Below are 19,627 nucleotides of genomic sequence, written 5' to 3' on the forward strand. Positions count from 1 at the left end.
TGCAGAATTCAAGGAAAGAGTCCGTCCAATGATTCGTGCCGGGTGGGGTAGGAGGAATGGTCATGGAATGTAACCACCATGTAGCACCAGGCCAAGCGAAGGCCCAACACTTTGCCAAAAACTGTAGCTGCTCATGAAGTATGATTTCTGAAGTACTTCAAAATTTGTGGATCTCAAACCATCACCCACACAAGTGACAAAACCTGAAGTTTTTAATTTGTCAGTGCTGTTTGGGTAAAAACATTGTGAAGAGAAGACCCTGTTAAAACTCAGAGTAGGGTAATTCCCAATAATTGATGATAATTCATATTAATGCACAACTGTAATAATTTGTACATAAATTGTTTACTAGATCCACCTAGTTTTATTGTGTAGATAGTATGTTGATAACACTGCTTTTCTATCAAAAAGCTTTGGGTTTGAATCCCATTTAAGGCACCTAGGAGCCATTTAACTTAGGAAAGGTTAATTAAGTTCTTTGAATCCATTCCCTTCCCAGTAAAATTAGGGAAATTATGTACTTCTCTTTAGATAATATATGGGAAGTAAATGCCACTAAATGAGAAAATGCATAGCTTACCATATCATAAAAAAAATAATTCTCAATAAAGCTCTTTAAGAAAAACTTGCCATACCCTGAGTCCCCAGTGAGAAGTCTATAAGAGAATCGGGAGAGTTGGGGGGAAAAAAAAAATCTCCGAAATGATTCACATATATATGACCCTTCTCCCCGACTGAAAATCACCAGGCTACATGAAAAAAAAAAAAAAAGGTTACTTAGAAAAACGATAGCTTTATGAGTGAAGAATGGAAAACTACTGCCCATAGGCCTATTGCCCTGCTATCCTGCATTTTTTACTTCTTCCAAACATCTCTGGTATATTGTTGAAAGTTTGATACTCATGGTTTATTCTTTTGCTAAATCTTAGTATCACCCATTAAAATGCAGGTGGCATTATTCCTTTAACTCAATGTTATTTATTTAGTACTATCACCACCCATTTGTCAATGGTGACTTGTGTTCATGCTGAACATATTTCAGTGGAGCTTTCAGACTAAGAAGGACTAGGAAGAAAGGACCGGCAATCTACTTACAAAAAGCAGCCAAGAAAACCCGATGAATCCCGACGGTCCATTCCACAGCCAATAGTTGGGATGATGCAGGACTGGGCAGTGTTTTATTCTCTTATGCATGAAGTCATTGCAGTCATCATGAATTCGGTGCCAACTTGACAGAGTTAACAACAGTAGCAATGATCCAAAGATACTATACTCAGAGTACTTATGTCTAACATATGAGAATTACACGTGAAAAAAATGTGTGGTACAGTTTTATCAGGATATGTGGATCAAGGATGAAGTTACCTAAAACAACTTTATAGAGCAAAGAGCTCCTTAGTTCATCCCTGAAGAAAGAGTAGGAGTCCACCAGGCTGACATAAAGTGGAATGAAAAAATCCAAACAGAATGCACATCATGTGCGGACTCGTGCGGAATAAGATAGCTTGATACTTTGGGAGAGTAATTACTGATTCAAGATCGTTGGAATGTGGGGTATCTGTGGGAAACTGATGCAGGAAGGAAGAGGTATTAATGGCAGGCAGTCAGAGGTTATAGCATAGATTTTCCTAATCCAAATAAATATAGTAGGACCTTATCTTGTTGGCCTCTGACGTTTATCAATTAAGCAAGGGATGCGAGTGTGTGTGTGTGTTGTGCACGAGAGAGAGAAAGATAGGAAGAGAGAGAGGAGAGGAAAGAAGGAAAAGAGACAACGAATGTGGTTGGTGATATAATTGCAGAGTTCGATTTTCTTCCTATTTGCTTTTTTTTTTTTTTGCACAAACAAGTCTTTTGCATAAAAAATGGATAATGTATTCTTAATGTAAGGAAAATGAATGAAATATGACATTAGACATGAGTCTTCTTAAAAGCCCCGTTGCTCTAGAGTAGATTCAAACTCATAGAGTCCCTATAGGACAGAATAGACCTGCCCTGTAGGATTTCCAAGGCTGTAATCTTTATGAAAGCAGACTGCCATATCTTTCTTCCGTGGAGCAGTGGGGTCAAACTGTTGACCTTTCAGTTAGCAGTCATGTACTTAACCACTGTGCCACCAGGGCTCCTAAGTTTTACTATTCCCTGTTGGATCCAATTGTTTTGGGTATCTTACATAATGTTTTTAGTGCCTAATTAAAGGAATTACAATTTTATCTTAAGTGCCAGTCACAACTGATTGCATGTAGTTACTTACAGTGTTTTGCTGAGGTGGATTTTAAGGTTACATCAATCAGTGATGACTGCGAAAGGCATGGGTTGGGCACCATGACAAGGTGTAACTACCTGTCAGCTATAAAGCAGGTTAGAGAGGTTTACAAACACATACAGGATCTGCTTGAGCATCACCACATGAGGGCACTGTCTCTATCAAATAGGCCAATACTTGGTGTTTTATTTTCTTCTTCACTGTAATTCCTTTTCTTTTTGATTCTAATTAAAAACATAAACTGTTATTTATTATGCAGCATTCTAAATTATCCAGACATGCTAAATCTATGCCATAGAAAATACTCCAAACAACTCACTGTACATAACCCAAGCTTCATCTTGTTGTTAGGTGCTGTGAGTCAATTTTTGGCTTACAGTGACCCTGTGTGACAAAGTAGAACTGACCCATATGGTTTTCTAGGCTGTAATTTTTATAGGAGCAGATAGCCAGGTCTTTCTCCTGCAGAGTCACTGGGTGGATTTGAACCACCAACTTTTCAGTTAGCAGCTGATCACTTAACTACAGTGCTACTAAGCTTAATCTTAGCCAACAAGTTATATTGAAGACATTTGAGAGGCTACAGATGCTCAGTGACTACAAAAAATGGGCTGAAGCATAACAACGATCATGAGGATGGCGCAGGACTGGCAGTTTCATTCTGTTGTACATGGGGTCACTATGAGTCAGAACCACCTTGACAGCATCTAACAACAACGGTAAACAGATGCTCAGGTTAAGGGACAAATTATACTTGGTGGATTTGTGGTTACAGTGGTCACTGGTAATCATCAGTGTGGATGGTTGGTAGTTTTTCTGTAAGTAAAATAAGAAGGTATAAATACCTTTCAGAATTTATTTAAACTACTTTGATTGAAGGGGCTCTGTGTCTATTGAAATCTAACTATGAAGTCTAATATGTAATGGGTATGTGTCATTTGTTTTTCACTGTTTGCTAAGTAATGCTAATATATAGGACTTCCTGAGTAATGGGGCAACACAATAGTATATTTTGCAGTGAGAATAATAATATATTTTGCAGTTTAAATCTAGACATAATTATATATATATATATATATATTTTTTTAGTGTGGCAGGCTTTCAGAATGTTAAATGCTAGAAAAAAAATTCAATGTCAATTCAGTAGCTTACAAAATGATCCCCTAAGCCCAAAGACAATATTAGGAGGAATAGCCAACTTCCGTAGGAGTTCTAGTAAGAAGGGCACAGACTAATAGGTCACAACAAAGGACAAGCTCACCCAGGCATATGCCAAAGATTAAAGTTTAGTACAAGAAAAATAAGTCTGACGGCAGAAGCCAAAGACACATTCACAAACAAGAACAGAGACACCTTGATTGCCAACCAGGGAAAAGCCAAAGGAAACAAGGACATGAGGAAAAGTCAGGAGGCTGGAATTTATCCAAAATAAACCACCAGCGGATTACTCAAAGTAGTTCGTGGACAATACTGACCTTGTTGGTATTCTGAAGCCAAAAGGACAGACAGATCAGAGGACAGCCACCTGTGTATATACCCAAAGGTATGATTGAGCAATATGTATTGTCATCTATATACTAAAAAAAAAAATTGGTTTTGAGTCAATTCTGACTCATACCAACCTTATAGGACAGAGCAGAACTGCCCTATAGGGTTTCCAAGGAGTGGCTGGTGGATTTGAGCTGCTGACCTTTTGGTTAGCAGCCAAACTCTTAAACCTCAGCTACCAGGGCTCCTCATTATAGGGCTTGTCAATTGCAAAGGTCAGGTGATTTTCCATCTGTGAGTTTTACTTATTATCTGTTCATTGATGGCAGAAATTTCCCCAGAAGAGTTGATTTCATTTCAGTTAGAGCTTTTGAACTGTGTTCAAATGCAATCTTTTTATATTAGAACTTTGAGCTCTGTTTTAGTGTTGCCTTTTCTCATGGGAAAAAAAAAAAAAAAGCTTAAACTTTTACCTAGATAAATAAATGCCAATGATAGAACCTCATCAGGTTAGAGCTGGAAGCACAGACCACCCCCAGAAAGAAGTGGTTTGTAAAAGGCCCTTCATATTCTTAAGCTACCTTGGTGAGACCAGGTGTAGACAGGAATAGAACAGGAAGGGAGTTAACATATGGCAGAGTAGAAGGGAACAGGGCTATGAGCTTAAGGACATTAAAGAAAACTTTTGACTATTTCATAATTATTACTGGACCTGGTATCATTGAAAGTTGTCCTCTGTGTATTGTTATTTTCTTGGCCCTTTGGATTGCTGGAGTTAAAGAGATAAGGGAATTTTCTTACTAAATTAGACATATAAAGGCCAAGTACTTAGATTACTGTGTCTAGCTTTTTAATTTGAACTGTGCGGCAGATTTATAGGAAACCTCAGGGAAACAATTAAGAGAATTCACTGTCTGGGAAACTGATTTCTGTATATAGGTTAAAGGATTGAGGTCTTTTGGCTCATGTACAGTAGGAATACTAAATACCACAACAATACATTCTAAGCACATGAAATTACATTGCTGATGGAAAAGTGACAGCTTTTACTTCCTGTCCATGTCGCCCTTTTTCCAGGGCATAAGCATGAAGGCTGCCCTTGAGATTTTGCTAGAGCCGCCACTAAAGGTTCTGTTTCCTTTCTTCAGGCGGAATTTGTGATAGAAATAGACCTTACAGCGAGGTTGCATTGATTGTAATTAGACATTGTGAAGAAGTACTTTCCATATATTTTTATGTGAAAATTCATTTGCTTCCATGAATCTTTAATAACATGATTGGAGAGAGGTGAAGACATCAATCTTGAATCTTTTTCTTTGTTTGCATCCTCCTGCTTTTCCATTCCATTTGTTAGAGTGGATCAACTTTGCATAATTATCTGGTGATTTTCGTCAAAATTGAAATGTGTTAACCACAGTCTGGTGGAGTAATAGTTAAATGCTATGGCTGCTAACCAAAAGGTTGGCAGTTCAAATCCACCAGGCGCTCCTTAGAAACTCCACAGGGCAGTTCTACTCTGTCCCATAGGGTCGCTATGAGTCGGAATTGACTTGAGGCAATGGGTTTTTTGGAACCACAGTCTCTCCTCTGTGCTTTGCTATCAGATACCACTCATTTATTTGCTGAAATAATTAGTTCACCTAATGTTACTATAATTTAAAAATTAATTATGGTCAGATTTTCACCATCATCTCAGACTTTACCTCTTCCTTTCCTGTTAGAAAAGTTGTTATTTCCATTCTCCTTTGACCTTTTGTAGAGGTGAAAGTTGAGGTACAATCAAGCATAGTACAGGGAAGGGAGATAGAGGTTGAAATAAGTATAGTTATTTGTCTGTGTGTATGAGTGTGTATGTACGCATGTCTGAAAGGAAGAATGTTACCAAAATCAAATATAACTAAGCCTTGTTCAAACTTCATCCCGTGATTCTGCCTTACGTCAACCCAGGCATTAGGACAGCAATACCATACAAATTGGGTATTTTTAAGTAAACTGAAAAAAAAATTTTAACTTGAAGACCTATAAAGAGGAGCCTAGTTTTTCTCCCATATCCTCTGAGGATTTTAACCAATTTTAAACGAACAACAAAACATTTTTTATAAGTATGCCCCAAAGTGAGAGGAAAAAGTCATCATGTTGGATTGAATTGAAATGACAGATAAAAAATAGATGGAGAGAAAAGAATGGATAGGACTTGGTTCCTGGTGGAATGAAGGAGAAAAGGGAAAATGCAAGTCAAACTCCTTTCTCACCTTGATATTGATCAAGGGTTGCCCTGCCCTCCACTGAGATATGAAATATAGTTTGGACACAAGAGAGTGGGAAGAGGGTCAGGACTGATGGCTCCATCTCCTCCTGCTACTTCCTGTACACTTTCAAGAAGAAGCTTTAGGAACTCGAAAAACAACAATAAAAAGAAAACAATGTGCACAGTCCATTTATGAAGTACATCAAGAAGGTTTATGGTCATCATCACATATTTTAAGTTCTAACAATAATCATTTACATAAATTTTATTCCCTGAAGAAGAACTGAAGAAAACCAAAATACACAATCATTACTTTTGTAATTAAACTGTCTGAAAAATAGAAAGCAAAACAGAGAGACATTTTAATACATAATAAGAAATAAAATTTTAAGAAGAAACAAGACCATTTTAGACAGATTTCATTGACTTCTCCATCTGTATCTGTAAAAAAACAAATAATATTAAGTTGGTATTTTAAAAATGTGTACCAGACTCATGAAAGAAAAATGAGTTTGTATGGCTTTATAATTTCAACATTTACTTTTTGGCTGCATCTTAATTTTTCTTGAAATAAGCTCCTGAGAGGCAATGACCTTTTAAAGTGAAAGAATTATCATATGCATATACATTGAAAAAAATACAGCATTTTTCTTTTGTGTTTCAAGCACTGGAAAGGATTTAGGGTCTTTTGTGTTTCAGTCCTTTATATATGTGTTTTTCATCTACTTTTTTTGAGAGATATTTCCTGAGAGGCTTATTTTTTAAATCACTGTAAATTAATATAATTACATTAATAGATTAAATACAAATGCCACTAATTTAACACAATTTATAAACTTTCCTTTTTGTGTAGTAAAAATAATCAAAAGAAAAAAGAATATAGTGATTGTCAGGAAGTAGTTACTGAATTTTTGGCTTTTAAGTTACTTGGTAATATATATAGTCAGAATAACTATCATCACTGCTATAATTCTGTATTCAAATTATGTATTGTTCATGATGTTAACTCAGTGAAATTTTTTTGATTTGTCAGAAAGCCAAATCCTTGCTTTTTTTTTGATGAGTTAATAGTTGCAAGTAAAGTTTTAACTGGATTTTGGAAGGATGAAGGAATAAAGACAGAGCAATGGTGGTCAGATTGCCTGATCTCTCTCGATTGCCTTGCTACACAAGACCAGTACCATCAGTATCATCAGGGATTTTGTTAGAAACACGGACCCTCAGGCTCCACTGAAGATTGCACATCCGCAGAACTGGAAGCTGCAATGTAACAGTTATAATTTATGAACGAGTGATGGCTTATGTCCTCTTAAATGTCTTAATACTAATTTTAATAATAACAAGAATTTTTGAGTGCTTCCTTTATGCTAAATTCTTTTCAAAACTGTATTCTCTCACCTCTTCTATACCTAGTCAGAGGGTTAGGCCAAAAATGGATATTTTTCCATAGTTAATTAACCCACTGCCGTCGATTATCTGTCTTTATTTGGTTTATATAGCAAAGTTATTTTAATTTATTGGAGGAAAAAGCCCATTGATATGTAAAATAACACAGCAATAATAACATTTACTGAGTGCTTACAGATGTATTACATAATCTCATATGGTACTCGCAACACGATTAGGTCATGATAGTATTGTCCCAGTTTCACAGAGGAGAAAATCATGCCCTTGGAAATTAAAGAATTTGTCTTGAGTGATATAGTTACTAATTACTGAATGTGGAATTTAATTGTGTTTGGTCTGATTTCAGTATCCATACTACTGAACCACTAAACTCTACTACCTATCATAAATATTCAGTCTGAGTGTATTAAATATTTTTGAACAAATAGTTTTAGAGATGATCTATTACATTTGGAAATAAATGATAAATTACCTTGTAGCCATGAGTGGTGTATCTAAACTGTAGGTATATAGATCTCCATAAAATTAGGAAGAATCAGGTGTTCAATAAATCATCATTTAGATCATGTTCATGTTCACTTAAATACCGAGGGAAAAATAAAAAATAAATAAAATGTCTATGCTGATCAACAGAACAATATTATTCCATGTGGTTTGCTGATTTTAATTCTGGATCCTCAAATGCTTTTGTCTTTGTTCCCCCTGGAATGTTGGTACCAGTTCTTTCTTCCGTGAAGGCTGATTGTCTTCCATATATCACTTCCCTTCCTCCTCAGAAACTTTTGAAGATTTGTGGGTAAAAGGCAGTCAGGATAAAAACTTCCACCCTGAGTTTTTCCAGAAGTGGTCTGTTGATGAAGACTGTGGGTGAAGAAGAAATTTACTATAAGGAGGAGAAGATCACTGGGAAATCTACTGACGTCTTCAAAAACTCCCCAGCATGTTTCATGACATTGGGTTGGACACATGATGTTCAACCTGGTGTGTTTACAGAAATGTTCTCAGAAAAGGGCTTTTCTTTTTGAGGCGAGGAAACTGATTAATCATTTTTGAAAATTAAATGGAGTTTCTGAGGATCTGCTTTGTAAAGCATACCTGGATCTATAGCGCTTCTTTTGTCTTTCTACAATGACTCCATAGTCCTATCTGAGCTTTTATTTTAGGCAAAATGTTAATCATTTTTTGTGTGTTCATGTGTATAGGATTATATTGTCTAGTCCAGGTAAAGATGATGTAAAAGAGACAATATACTCCCTATGGGATCCCTACAACAGAAGTTCAGCATGAAAATTTCATTTATTATTTCCAAGCCGGATGAGCCATTGGGTAGTAGTAAAGCCATGGCTGAGTTGTAGAAACATGGAGGTTTACAACAAAATCAAGGAAAAAATCAGAAAGTATTCTCTTATTTTTCTTATTTAGTTGAGATTTTCTAGACATTGTGACTGAAATCATTTGGGGAAGTATATAGAATCATTTTTAAATATTCATTTTTCAGATGAGTCTTTTCAGTAGGACAGAAATGTTTGTGCTCTCCTAGGATTATCCTCACAAATGCTGTAAATTCAAATGTGTATGGGACCCAGATGGAGAAGTAGACATCATGGAGACCATGATATGTTCCATCTTAAAGCAGTTGTGGCCAAAACATTTGACAATATGTTAAACAAGTAAATTGCCCACACACAATCTTCGATGGTGAGCTTATGATATTTTATTACAGGAACCCATCCTTGAGGTTCTTTCTTAGAGATTGCAAACCCACACAAACCTTTCCTAGCTCCCTCTTGCCAGTATTATGTTAAAATTGTGAAATATACAGTTAAGATTAACATACATTTTTGAAAAAATTACAATAATAATTACAATTCTTTTCATAAATCCATTTTTCTGCAAGCTAAAAGATGTGATTCCAATTATATTTTAATATAATGAACAAAAAAAGAGCATAATAAATAAAACAGCCTATGTGTTTACAATGCGTTAAATTTAAACATTGAAATGCTAATAGCTGTTCTGAGAGAAATGCTTATAATGTCTTTATTATAGTCAAAAGAGTTAGAGACTTGCAGATGATAATACGTAATTATCAGATTGAGGTAATTAATTAGTTCATTGATTTTTCTCACCAATTATTTAATAATTACTTTTTAACTTTTTTTTCCAAAAAATTGACATTAATATTTCAGAGATTTAATTTTGTCACATATGCATAAAATAGCTAGTACAAAACTGTTGAAACTGAATGGAAGGTATTAAACCATGTATATATTTAAAGACTACTCACTTGTGCATAGATTAAAAATGTCTCCGAGTTATAATTTATTTGTGAGTGGTGACTTATGTCCTCTTAAATGTCTTAATAATAATTTGAATAAGATGAAGCATTTTTGAGTGATTTTGTTATGCTGCATTCTTTATAATATTCTCTCACCTCTTTTTATGTAAATTTATAAGCTTGAAAGTCATTATCTTCTTTTGGAAAATGAGGAACCTGGGGCTTCGGAAAGCTAATTGGCTGTGGAGTGTTAGGAAGTGTGGGGCTGAGAATGAGACCCTTATGAGTCTATGCCTTAATCTCTATACTTCCTCCATTATGAATAAATGTACATGAAAAATGAGTCATCCTTATTAAGGAAATGATGGTTTGGGACACATATACCAGAAATCAGTAGTTACCGAAAATAGAAATGTAATTTGAATATAAATAAATATAGGAAGTTATTCAAGAAACTTTATTCAAATATTAAGTGATTAGTAATGAGTGATTTATTGGAGGTTTTGTGTATATTGGGTTTCTAATTTAATCCCTGCTTGAAAACTTTTATCACATTTTGATTCTATGGCAAGGTGGCCATTAAAGGAAGATGGAAATATATACATCAGTGTCAAGAATGACTTCAGATACACTTACTGAAATATAGGTCTTAAAAAGTGGTTGAACTCATTATGTCATCTTTTGTCATACCTTGGAAAATTTGTGAATTCAAACTCGTTAAAAATAATGTAACATTATAAGACTTAAACCTTAATTATATTTAAATGTTCAAAATATTACCTCAAGACCAAACACATAGGAGTTGCTTCAAATGACTTTCAGCTAAGAAAAAAGAAAAATGGTTTATTTATTTTATATTTACTTGAATTATTTTTTTTTAAAAAAGCGTCTTTCCTATTCTAAAATGTTTTGTCCTAGAATGGTTGCAAAGTTCTTAAGGATAAGTGTCTATTGGCTTACTCTGTCTGACACCCTTACTCTTCCTTCTCTTAGATTATTTATATCAGAAGTGAAACCCCAACTTCAACATGCACACAAAAAGTGTACAACATTATCCATTGGTGGAGCTAGAAAATTCTATTTGCATAACTTTCCCTTTTCTTATATAATTTTTAGTTTGGGTAAATGTTAGATACTTAAATAACACACACACATATTATTTATAAATAAATATGCTTAAAAAAAAAAGCTTAGATTGGGGTTAATCCTCATTTTTTTAACTAATGGTGTAGAAAATAAAAAATGTTTGCAGACCTCCCTGCAAAAGCCTTGAATGGACCTTGTCAATCTCGTATGAATCTCACTGATCATATGGGAACCCTAGTTTATTATTTGATTTTGATATCATGATTTATCATACCTTCAGTTAAAGTAAAATAACTAGGTTCAAGGAGCAACATGGATAAATGTTAAAAATATAAAAGCAGAGTGAAGAGGCACAGTTTAGATGGTGTTGTGCATTGAATCATGTCCCCCCAAAATATGTGTCAACTTGGCTAGGCCATGATTCCCAGTATTTTGTGGTTGTCCACCACTTTGTGATCCGATGTGACTATTCTATGTGTTGTCAATCCTAACTTCTATAATGTTAATGAGGCAGAACTCAATCTACAGGATAAGATTGTGTCTCGAGTCAGTCTCTTTTGAGACATAAAAGAGAGAATAGAGCAGAGAGGAGAAGGGACTTTCTACCACCAAGAAACAAGAGCTGGGATCAGAAGGGGTCCTTTGGACCCAGAGTCCCTGAATTGAGAAACTCCTAGACCCAGAGGAAGATTGATGACAAGGACTTTCCCCCAGAGCCAACAGAGAGAGAAAGCCTTCCCTTACAGCTGGCATCCTGAATTCAAACTTCTAGCCTCCTGAACTGTGAAAGAATAAATTCCTGTTTGTTAAAGCCATCCACCGTGGTATTTCTGTTACAGAAGCACTCGATAACTAAGACAGATGGAGGTACTATAGTATATTATTCATTTAAATTTAAAAAATTCCCACAAAAAACCTATTAGATATTCTAGCATACTTATAATATATTCCGTATGTTCTAATATGTACTACAGGTTTCCCCTGCTATCCAGAAGTAGAGCGATCCTATGAAACATTTCAAAACTGAAATGGCATAAAGCAAAGAAGCAATTACTATTTAAAAAGATTTTGAACATTCTCAGACCCAAAACATAACTACCAAATCTTGCCAAGTAGCACATGAAACCTCAAATAATACTAACATATAGTAAAAGCAGGAATGATACGATGCTGAGATGCTGAGTGTAGTTCCCTGGGAAGGAGCTTGGTGACTCCACTATGGCTGCTCAGGGTCTAGCTGCTTAGGGTGCGCTCTGCCTCTTTAAAGACTGCTACAAAACAAACACTGAATGTTATTTCCGCTTTTGCCTTATTTTGTAAAAGCAAAAATCTTCACATTTCTTTCAGTTAGCCAAAACAGGTACAAATGTAGGTCTTATGTAAAAGTAAAGTGATGTAAGGCAAATTTACAAAAAGCGAGGGATACCTGTATATGTTCTAATATAATTCTAATATATACTATATGTCCATGTATAAAGACCTGGAGGTAGAAAACCAAAAAGGAAGAACACATTGGCATTTCTCAAGCTGAAAAAACTGAAGAAAAAGTTCAAGCCTCTAGTTGCAGTAGTGAAGGATTCTACGGGGAAAATATTAAATGACTCAGGAAGCATCAAAAGAAGATGGAAGGAATACACAGAGTGACTACACCAAAAAGAATTAGTCAAAGTTAAACCATTTCAGGAGGTAGCATATGATCGGAACTGATGGTACTGAAGTCCAAGCCACGCTGAAGGCATTGGCAAAAAACAAGGCTCAAGGAATTGACAGAATACCAATTGAGATGTTTCAACAAATGGATGGAGCACTGGAAGTGTTCACTTACCTATGCCAGAAACTTGGAAGACAACTACCTGGCCAGCCGACTGGAAGAGATCCATGTTTATGACTCTTCCCCAAAGAGGTGGTCCAACTGAATGCAGAAATTATCAAACAATATCATAATATTACCCACAAGTAAAATTTTGCTGAAGATCATTCAAAAGCAGCTGCAGCAGTATATCAACAGGGAACTGCCAGAAATTCAAGCCAGATTCAGAAGAGGATATGGGAAGAAGGGTATCATTGCTGATGTCAGATGAATCCTGGCTGAAAGCAGAGAATACCAGAAAGATATTTACCTGTGTTTTATTGACTATGCAAAGGCATTCAACTATATGGATCACAACAAATCATGGATAATGTTGTGAAAAATTGGAATTCCAGGACACTTAATTGTTCTCATGAGGAACCTGTACATAGATCAGGAGGCAGTCTTTAGAACAGAACAAGAGGATACTCCATGGTTTAAACTCATGAAAGGAATGTGCCAGGGTTGTATCCTTTCACCATACTTATTCAATCTGTATGCTGAACAAATAATCCAAGAAGCTGGACTATATGAAGAAGAACGGGGCATCAGGATTGGAGGAAGACTCATTAACAACCTGCATTATGCAGATGACACAACCTTGCTTGCTGAAAGTGAAGAAGACTTGAAGCACTTACTGATGAAGATCAAAGACCACAGCCTTCTGTATGGATTGCACCTCAACATAAAGAAAACAAAAATCCTCACAACTGAACCAATAAGCAACATCACGATAAACGGAGACAAAATTGAAATTTCCAAGGATTTCATTTTACTTGGATCCACAATCAACACCCATGGAAACAGTAGTCAAGAAACCAAATGACGCACTGCATCGGGCCAGTCTGCTGCAAAAGACCTCTTTAAAGTATTGAAAAGTAAAGATGTCACCTCGAAGACTAAGGTGTGTCTGACTGATGTCATGGTGTTTTCAATTACTTCATACGCATGTGAAAGCTGGGAGTTCAACAAGGAAGACAGAAGAGGAATTGATGCCTTTAAATTGTGATGTTCTCAAAGAATATTGGATATACCATGACTGCCAAAAGAACGAACAAATCTGTCTTGCAAGAAGTACAACCAGAATGCTTTTTAGAAGCAAGAATGGCGAGACAATGTCTCACATACTTTGGATGTGTTATCAGGAGGTACCAGTCCCTGGAGAAGGACATCATGCTTGGTAAAGAAGAGGGTCAGCAAAAAAGAGGAAGACCCTCCACAAGATAGATTGACACAATGGCTGCAACAATGGGCTCAAGCATAACAATTGTGAGGATGGCACAGGACCAAGCAGTGTTTCGTTCTGTTGTACATAAGGTTCCTATGCGTAGGAACCAACTGAACAGGACCTAGCAACAACAACGAATACATGTTCTAATGACTACTTACATATGTAATAATATAATGAAAACAAGCCTAGGAAGCATAAAGACCAACTTCAGGTTACCAGTGTGGTGGTGAGGACAGCTGAGAGATTGACAGGAAAACTAGAGTAAGGTTAGCAGAATTTCATTTATTTATAAACAATGCAACAACAATGGCAACAAAAGAATTCTAGCAAATATGGCACATTAGTAAAATGTGTTAAATATAGACCCTGGTACATAGGAGTCTTTTATATTATTTTTATATTTCGCTATATGTTTGAAGTATATTGTAACTTAATTATTTTAAATTATGGAACTAGCTGTTAAAATGTTTTTAGGTTAAAGTAATTTAGATCAAATATTTTTACTATTGAATTGTTTAAAATTAATCCACAAAATAACATCCTAATTTTATCTAACAAGCAACCAGAAAAAAAAAAAATCTCAACTCTCTCTCGTACTTAACGGTCCTTGCCATGAACAGATTCAAAATGCAAATCAAAAATAGAAATTTAATCATATAGTATTTCTGTAGAAAAAATGTTACCATATTTACTTTGTCCCTTGCCATCTAATTGATTCCAACTCACAGCAGCCCTATAGGACAGAGTAGAACTGCCCGATGGAGACTGGGTGTCCCGGTGATTAAAAGCTAAGGTGCTAACCAAAAGATCAGCAGTTCGAACCCACCAGCTGCTCCAGGAAACCCTATGGCACAGTTCTACTCTGTCCTATGAGTCGGAATTGACTCTACGGCAACAGGTTTGGTTTTTAAATCTTTTGCGGGAACAGATTGCCAGGTCTTTCCCCCTGGCTGGTGAGTTTGAACTGCTGACCTTTCAGTTACCAGCTGAGTGGTTAACGATTGCACTACCAGAGCTAAAATCCCAGACCCCAAATTATAGAATCCTGGAATTATTGTGAGCTCTTTAAGAATGTACAGCATTGTAATGAAAAAATCAGTCTTTGTGTCTGGCTCCTTTAACTCTAGAATTGCTTCCTTAAGGAGGAACTGTGCTAAACATAATTATGATCCCAATCTCAAACATAATGCAATATTGGTGAATGATGCTTAAGTTCATTTCCATTAGGCTATATCCTACATTGCCTGATATATTTAAGTCTTAAGGAAAAAAAAAAATCTCCAATTGTCATATTTCTCATAGTGTATTATGCTCTCCTCTTGTTCTGATTAAGACTATTTCATTTTACTCCTCCCCCCATGTAGATGGAGGTTAATTTCCCATAGGCTGTATGTCACAATTAAAGCAAGTTATTTAGTCACAGCTCAGTTATTCATGCTGCAGGTAAAGAGAAGTCTAAGCCATTAATAATTCTTCAGATGTCCTCCTTGCATACTCTTTACCTTTAAATTCCCTTTCCAGATTGGTGCACAGATACTGTATTTCTTTGGCTCTTAGATGCAAGTTTTTCACATTTAAACCTTTCTCAAACTGGAACTTACCTTTATAACCAATGGCTTCTTATAGTGTTAAGTTTAATTTTCATTTAAAATGTCTTTTAAGAGATTACACTATGATATGGTATTAAACCAAAAATATTACATATATAGAAAGGCATAGAGAGTAGTTGGATGTAAATTTGATATTAATGAAGGAAATAATTGTTGTTTGAGTAATGAATGCAATGCAGTTTTTTTTTCACAAAGGAAAAATTATAAAGCACTCATAAGCAGAAGCTGTGTTGTTTTGTAACTGAGCTATGTAGAGAGATTTTGTTCCTTATTGCAATGCAGCTAAAGGTGAAAAAATTGTCACGTATTTCAGGATTTAAAGAAAGAATTTTCAAAGTAATGAGACATATGAAAAAATCGTGTGTGGCATAGGATGATTAGCAAGCCCTTATGGCACAGCTTAATTGTGAAGCATTTTTCTTGCTTATTGCTACCTAAAATAATGTCATCTAAGCTTTTTCTAAAAGTAGAAAAAAAGCTTAGATGAAAAAGGATAATTTATTCAACTCCTTATTTCTTCATAAAGCTTTGAACTCCCATCTTCTCATCTTTGAAAAGACACTTGGAGATTTTTTTTTCCCCTCAATTTTCAACACCAACCATTCCAATCTTCTAAAAGAATGATGTATGGAGCATCTTAAATTAAATGCCGCTTACAATGTTGATGAAATAAATACCAGAATAAGAGCTAAAGCTGCCCATTAGGGAGAAATTGAATTCCAGATTACACTATTGCAACAGATCAAATTCACATGGAAAGTTAACACTTTTTTCCTCATTTTTATCAAAATTACATATAAGTATGAGTAATAGTTATTATCACATCATAACAAACAAATCTGTCTTGGAAGTACAGCCAGAATGCTCTCTAGAAACAAGGATGGCGAGGCTTTGTCTCACATACTTTGGACATGTTATCAGGAAGGGCCAGTCTCTGGAGAAGGATATCATGTTTGGTAAAGTAGAGGGTCAGCAAAAAAGGGAAACCCTCAATGAAATGGATTGACACAGTGGCTGCAACAACGGGCTCAAGCATAACAATGATGGTGAGGATGGCACAGGACCTGGCAGTGTTTTTTTCTGTGGTACGTAAGGTAGCTGTGAGTTGGAACTGGCTCAAAGGCACCTAACAACAACAACAACAACAACAACAACAACAACATGACATAATGAAAGAAAAGCATAGAAAATATTCATTACGTTGAATCTATCAAGAAATTATTATTGCACATCTTTTATGCCAAATATACTAGACATCGTTGTAAACATGAAGAAGAATAATAGATTGACAACATAACTGATAATTCTTTCAGGTTTCAGGACTCCAAATTATTTCTTTATAGTATGGTAAGTAAAACTTAGCTAGGATTTAATATTTGCACTTGTAGCGCAGGGATTATGTTACAAATGATTTCTCTATCTCCTTTACATACTTGGCTGACTCCCCACTTTACAGATAATTACATAATAATTAAATTAAGTTACAATAATTTTAATTTTCCACAGAGAACTGCCTATCTTTGTATAACCAATAAATTTTCTCCTCCTCTGGCAAATATCCAAAGAGAACAGTGAGTAAAGTTATTTCCAACAGAATTACCTTATTTCTAAGCTTAATGCTAAGCAAAGAATTCTCCTGAAAGGATCTAAGACCCAGTCTTACAGCTATGTAAACCTCTTTTTTTTTTTTTTTTTAATTCAGGGCCCGATATTATCTTCAATCATATCACTGTTTTCATTCAAGCATCATCAGAAATTTATACGGTTATTCAGAAATTAACAGCTTCTATTTTTTTATAGCTTTTACTCTGAGGATTTTTTAATCCCCTCTGTTGTGAGAACGAATCATAGCATGATAAAGGTGAAATGCATCTTACTTTTTATCTAATTTAAAAAGAGATGTTCTCTAGTGCCAAAAGCAATGCTTCCTCAATATAAAGTGAAATTTTGTCTATTATTAACATCTTGCATTCTTCTAGTATACCTTCCCCATTTTTTAATTGGGTCATTTGTCTTTTTACTGTTAAGTTGTAATAGTTCTTTATACATTCGTGGTTCAAGTCGTTTATCAGATACAGGACTTACAAATATTTTCTCCCATTTGTGGGTTGTCTTTTTAGTTGCTTGATGGTGTCTTTGAAGCACATTTTTTTTTTTATTGCTAATGTCCAATTTATCTATTTTTTCTTTTGTTGTTTGTGCTTTTGGTATTGCATCTATGAAACAATTGCATAACTCAAGTTCAGAAAGATTTAATGCTATGCTTTGTTCTGAGAGTTTTACAATTTTAGCTCTTACATTTAGGTTTATGATCCATTTGGAATTAATTTTGTGTGTAGTGATATTAGGTGTCCAACTTAATTCTTTTGCAAGTAGATATCCAGTTTTCCCAGAATGATTTGTTTAAAAGGCTATTCTTTTCTTGCTGAATTGTCTTGGCACCCTTATTGCAAACCAATCAGTCATAAATATAAAGGCTCATTCCTGGACTGTCAATTCTTTTCTGATCAGTATGCCTTTCCTTATACCAGTACCAATGTCATGTGTACCATAGTTTTGCAGTAAATTTTGAAATTTGGGGAGCATGAGTCCTTCAAATTTATTCTTTTACAAGATTGCTTTAACTATTCTGCTCCTTTTCTTTCTTTCTTTCTTTTTTTTTTTTTTTATTGTGGTTTAGGTGAAAGTTTACAGCTCAAGTTAGTTTCTCATAGAAAAATGTATGTACATATTGTTATGTGACACTAGTTGCAATTCCTACAATGTGACAGCACACTCCCCCTTTCATCCCGGATTCCTGTGTTCCTCCAACCAGCTCCTGTCTCTTCCCGCCTTCTCATCCTGCTGCCAGACAGGAGCAGCCCATTTGGTCTCATGTATCTGCTTGAACTAAGAAGCACACTCTTCATGAGTATTATTTTATGTTTTATGGTCCAGTCTAATCTTTGTCTGAAGAGTGGGCTTTGGGTATAGTTTTAGTTCTGGGTTAACAGATTCTGGGCCCATAGCTTCCAAGGTTCCTCCAGTCTCATTCAGACCATTAAGTCTGGTCTTTTTACATGAATTTGAGTTCTGTACCACACTTTTCTCCTGCTCCTTCAGGGACTCTCTGCTGTGTTCCCTGTCAGGGCAATCATTGGTGATAGCCAGGTACCATCTAGTTCTTCTGGTCTCAAGCTGATGGAGTATTGGTTTTATGCGGCCGTTTTGTCTGTTGGGCGAATATTTTCCTTGTGTCTTTGGTGTTCTTCATTCTCCTCTGCTCCAGGTGGGTTGGGACCAATTGATGCATCTTAGATGGCCACTTACAAGATTTTAAGACCCCAGAAGCCACTCACCAAAGAGGGATGCAGAACATTTTCTTAATAAAATTTTTTATGCCAATTGACCCAGATGTCCCCCCAAACCCTGGCCCCTAGACCCCATGGTCCCTTTCACTTACACATGGATTTTAGGGGCATCTTGTCAATTTCTCCCAGAAATGCAACTGGGATTTTTATAGGAATTGTGTTGAATCAATAGATTAGTTTGGGGAGCATTGGAACCTTAACAATATTGTCTTCCAATGCATGAATGTGGGATAACTTTTAATTTGTTTAGATCTTCTTTAATTTAGATCATTTTAAGCAATGATGTTGTCCTTAAGAATCAGCAAAATTTAATTTAGATCAGGGAATAAAATGAAGGTTCAGGGTAGAAGTTCAGAATATAGTGGGTTTACTGGAGACTGATCATGAGATCAGTAGGGTATAATGTAAGGGTCTCAGGGTATGGGTAATGGTGTCATACGGGTTCAGAAAATGATGAGTTCAGAAAATAATTCTCTACATCTCTGTCTCCAGGGCCTGGGGAAAGAGAAAAAATTCAAAGACCTTGATTTTTTTTTTTTTGATAAGTAAGCTTAGACCTGATGGTCTGTAGGAAGATGGTGGTCAGGTTGTGAGTACTGGAGAGAATGCAGAGAAAAGCCATGTTTTCCAGTATCATGCAGAGTTCTGTGTCTCTCAATTAACTGTCTTGGTGAAGGTAGGAAGCAGTCGTATTGCACATACATGGTAGTGGTTCTTTCTTAACATTGTAGATAGAGCTTGCTAAGCTATGATTACACTCTGTAAGCATCCTATTTCTTTGACTCTTCCTTCATGTTCTCTCTAGGGGTCTCTT

The 19,627-nt window shown here is 35.6% G+C and overlaps 1 long non-coding RNA gene across 1 annotated transcript; it reads right to left on the reverse strand.

Annotated features, from left to right (window-relative positions):
* Window positions 1-6,241: 6,241 nt before the first annotated feature.
* On the reverse strand, window positions 6,242-10,529 carry LOC126077151 (uncharacterized). The gene is made up of 3 exons (XR_007517665.1): window positions 10,468-10,529; window positions 7,882-8,270; window positions 6,242-7,262 (listed from the first exon to the last, which is right to left on the reverse strand). It is a non-coding gene; the product is annotated as an uncharacterized LOC126077151 (long non-coding RNA).
* Between the last annotated feature and the right edge of the window lie 9,098 nt (window positions 10,530-19,627).

Source organism: Elephas maximus, chromosome 5 (genome assembly GCF_024166365.1).
Source record: "Elephas maximus indicus isolate mEleMax1 chromosome 5, mEleMax1 primary haplotype, whole genome shotgun sequence".
In the NCBI taxonomy this organism is placed as follows: Eukaryota; Metazoa; Chordata; class Mammalia; order Proboscidea; family Elephantidae; genus Elephas; species Elephas maximus.